This window comes from Pterocles gutturalis, unplaced genomic scaffold (genome assembly GCF_000699245.1).
Source record: "Pterocles gutturalis isolate BGI_N339 unplaced genomic scaffold, ASM69924v1 scaffold2994, whole genome shotgun sequence".
NCBI lineage: Eukaryota > Metazoa > Chordata > Aves > Pterocliformes > Pteroclidae > Pterocles > Pterocles gutturalis.
Window position 1 is genome coordinate 27,978 of NW_010135433.1, and position 4,434 is coordinate 32,411.

Below are 4,434 nucleotides of genomic sequence, written 5' to 3' on the forward strand. Positions count from 1 at the left end.
TCTGCACCACCTGCAGAAGGCACTAACTTTGGTGGGAGCATCCCCACGGCAGTCCTGAGAGGGAAGCATTATTTTTCTCCCTTGCACAGACAGCATTAAGGCCCTTATGATACAAAAAGCTCTACATAAGTAGACGTTGGCCTTCAAGTGGTTTTTGTGATGCTCTTACCAAGTTGCTGTAGGCTCAGAGCTTACACTTCTTGCATGAAAGTGAACTATGAAGACACAATAGAGTTGGGAACAAAAGTTCAACCCTGAGTCCCAATTTACCGTGCTGAGCATAAGACCCTTCCTCTTTTTACTTCAACAAAAATCTGGGCACATGTCAAATGTCACTAGCCCCTATTATAAATGGCATCTACTACTGTTCCCCCATTAAAATAGCAGCAAGTGAGCTAAGGCTTGGATCAGCTGTGTGATCCATACTAGTCAGGTTGGTTTTTTCTATCTTAGCCAAAATTCTGCAGGCAGCCAAGTGCATGCAAGCACCCACCAACTTCACTCCAAACTGCTTCTTTTAAGGTAGAATATAACTTACACAAGAGAACACTTCCGATAGTACAACCATAAAAGATTATGTTCCAACTCTTTCCCATGTATTTCAAACTAAATATTAGATTTTTCTTACCAACTTCTTAATAGCAGCAATAATATCTTCAAAACGCTGCACAATTTCCCCACTGAATTTAGAGTCTTCATTTTTCAAGCGATTTTCTAAATGAAAAATACAGTTAAATTAAAATGTATAGTTTTTAAGCTCCACATATTGCTCTATTGTTCTGCAAGAGTTATTTTGAAAGAGAAGGATTTTAACTATTTGCTAAATCTGTTTTCCCTTGTTCTAAAGTAGGTCGGCAACTTTCACACTCCTCCTCCTCCTGGTGCACAGCAAAGGCAGATGCACAAGTGGCATATGAAGTCCACAGAACCTGCTACTATTTTCAGTCACAAAATGCTTCCAACTTAAATTCTGCAGAATCAATCTTTTGAAAGAGTCATTCAGAGATGTTTACAGAGGTTATTAAACTGAAGTAAAAGCTGTGGATCAAAATACTTTCCCTTTAAGCAGGGTGCAGCTAATCTTTAGCATTTTTCCAAGCAGTCATGGCTTCATTCTGTCTCTTTACAACCAAAAAATATTAATCTGCATTCCTCAAAGCCTGAAGTGAGATTTACGTTACTCCAGAAGCTACTCTTTGTATTGTTAAATTTAATTTAGTTTGAGCTGGAATAATAATTGCAAGGATTTGAATTAATCCAAAAGATTATTGTACCTGTTACGGTAGCATGAAATTTTTTTATACCCTGATTTTGTAAAGGAGACTAAATCCTCATAGGAGGGGAAAAAGAAAATTCATAATTCAAGCCTAAGTGAATTCGCACTGGAGACGAGGCACTCAGCCAGCTGAGATGAGAGCTCTGGTTTTCATTTGACCTACTAACTTGTTTGAAAACTAGCAACTGTCTGATTTCAGTAGGATCTTCATCCGGAGCTGGTGGGAAGAAAGGGCAGGAGCAGCCGCCACCTCTGCCCCACCTGCCCGTCTTCAGGCCTGAGGACCATCACCCACCAGCATGGCATTTTCTGTGAGCTATCAACAGGAGAGATGTCAGAAAACAAGCCTATATATGCCGCAAACAGCAGAGTGGATGGCGTAAGAATTTGCCCCAGCTTCACCGGTTAGTAGTAATTCCAGACAATTCTTTTTAACAGCAGCAGTCTGAAACCACAGTCTTTTTACACCTTCAGATCACCAAAACTATGAGCTATTTTCCCCAGAAACATAACAAAATTTAGGACACAATGTGCATAGATGAAAATCCATGTTAAAATCGAATTTAAGTTCTGCTTGTGAAGCCTTTTTTTTCCAGTCCTTCAGGTCTTCCCTCTTCCAGACCCCCTCTTGATTTTTTTTTATCTGTTTGATTTTCTCTCCTCTTTCGTGCTTACACTTGCTCTCTCAAAATCTCTATTCCCTAGATGAAAATCTCCTTTAGAAAAACATTGTGATAAAGTTCTCAGATATTTTCAATTTACTCTTATGCCTGTTATTAAACTAAAACTAAATGCCACTGGTGAAGTGTAAGTTTCTCCAACACCATTTTTTAATTTAAAAAAAAACCCTTTGAAAACTCTTGCCATTTTTTCCTACATGCTGCTCCAAAGTTCAGCCTTTTATGCCACTCTCTTCACTGCCAAAACCCTTCTCGTAATCAAACCTTTAAGTCTTATGCCACCCCAAGCCATTGGTCTCATCTGCGTATGATTTTTTCTGACCTCCAGGTTATAAGCTCTTTGAGGGCCATTACAATTGCACAGCCTTTGAAACAAAGCTGTTGAGACAACGCCCTGCAACCAGTCCCAAAGGTAGCCGGGGAGCTCAGTTCTGAGTCTGACAGCTGAAGCCTCCATTTTGTGATGTACATCTGTAACCACAAGCTGTGCCCAGTCCTCGCCATTTAGAAGAAACCAGTTAGACAAGAATAACTTGTCATTATAGTTAAACAGATTTGACAGCGATGAGAAGTTTTGAATGTTCTGAAATTGGGAAATTTGAAATGATAACCAGAGGCAGTGTGCCCCAGCGTGGAATCCATCCCTCGAGACCACTCAGCCTTGATACATGTCTGCCCCTGCCTCTCAAAGAGGAGTATTTTAGAGACAGATAAAACTTGTCTGACGTGCGTGTCCTGGTACTTGGTTTGTTTGGTGTTTTTTCTCTGGCTAACTTTATTACCCATAGTGCAAATTTTTTTTTTGCTTACACTTGAAGCAATCCTTCTCTTGCACGGTGATTAATCTTTCCTTCTAACGCAAATTTATTCTGTTTTTAGTCATTGTTTCACCTCCTTCACAAAGGCCTTCGCACCAAGTTGCTGATTGCTGAATTGTTCTAGTTCTGCATCCCTGTAATCCATCCAGCTGCCCTCAAAGCAGGCAGTGTTTCTTACAAGGGACACCATGATAAATGGGATTCTATAGGTCACATTTATCTTCCAAGAAGGACCAACAGCTCCATGAACTGGTTCTTGTCTGATATGGCCCAGGAAAGAAAAAAATTAACATTCAAGACAGCTCAAGGGCTTCTCACCTCTCAAGACCTGAAAGGAATTAATTTGTGCTTTGAGCATATTTAAAATTTCCTTTTTCCGTCAGATACCATGCCACATGCTCACTTCAGAGGCTGAGGGGACCACAAGCATCTGTCTCGCACCGCCTGCCACAGCACCTGAACCGCAGGGCAAACCGTGTTTGCTTTCTTAATGTGCCACCAGACCTGTAGCTGAAGGAGGATTTTTCTCCACGCTGCCCTACAACGTCAGCGAGGAGGTTTGTGTTACAGCTAGAGACTGCAGTGGTCCATGAAAACTCATTTTTAAGCAAGGTTTCCAGAAACAAGATGTAGAACAAAGGCTTGAAGAGGAAAAACCCTAGACATCTTCACCTACGTGCTTCCCAAAAAGTCTTGGGAGTCCTGCAGAGGAACCAGATGGCCCCATATGTGCTCATAAAACCAAAAAGACAAGGAGGAAATGCATTAATAACCATGGCAGCCATCCTGTTTGGAAACATAGGACCTACACACAGCCCTTCCCCATCAAACACTTGTAGCGACTCTTACTTTCAGATTTTATGTCTTCTACATTAACCTCAGGCTGCAGGTAAATAGGAGAAGACTGTCCGTGGCCGCTGCAGCCATGGGGACAACATTCACCATATCTTTTTAGGCAGATATTTAAAAGGACAAACAGTGCTAAGGCAAAATAATACCCATTTTCCTGTAAAGCCCTGTCTCACCACATCCCCACAGCAGAAAACAGATGGACAACACGAAGGTTGGGTCTTTCCCTGCTTCTGCCCTCCTGGGGCTGGGGGGACGTTGTCCCCAGGGAGACCAGCCCTCCCTCCCAGTGCCGGGGCAGGAGGCACCTCAGCACCCCCCAGCCCTGCGCACACCCACCCAGGCTCTGCAGGTGCCTGAGGGCGACTGGTGCCACCACAGAGGACGAGAGCGCTGTGGTGGATGGACGAGGCTTCAACATGGCGGCTGGGACAGGCCTCAGCATGGCAGCTGGGACAGGCCTCAGCACGGCAGCTGGGACAGGCCTCGCTGTTGCCAGGCAGCCAGGCTCTGAGGGGTCAGGGCAGCATTCCATCCCCTCACCCTGGGGCAGAGGCACAGACCCTGGGGGCTCAGGCTGGTCCCCCCAACAGACCTTCCAGGGTTACGGGGTGTATGTAGCCCCCATCCCATGGCAGCCTCCCAGAGGTGCCAACAGGAAGGTCCTGGGCAGGAGAAGACCTCACCGCCTTCCCACCTCACATCCATGGGGACAAGGGCCAGGCTGTTGTTCCCTGGAGAAGTCATTTCTGGGAAGCAGATGATGGAACATAAATTTTCTTCATTGGTGCAACCTCTGCGCTGCTGGTTC

General features: G+C 44.3%; 1 pseudogene; it reads right to left on the reverse strand.

Annotated features, from left to right (window-relative positions):
* Window positions 1–4,044, reverse strand: part of LOC104467901 — a 25,162-nt pseudogene extending 21,118 nt beyond the window's left edge.
* Window positions 4,045–4,434: the final 390 nt, after the last annotated feature.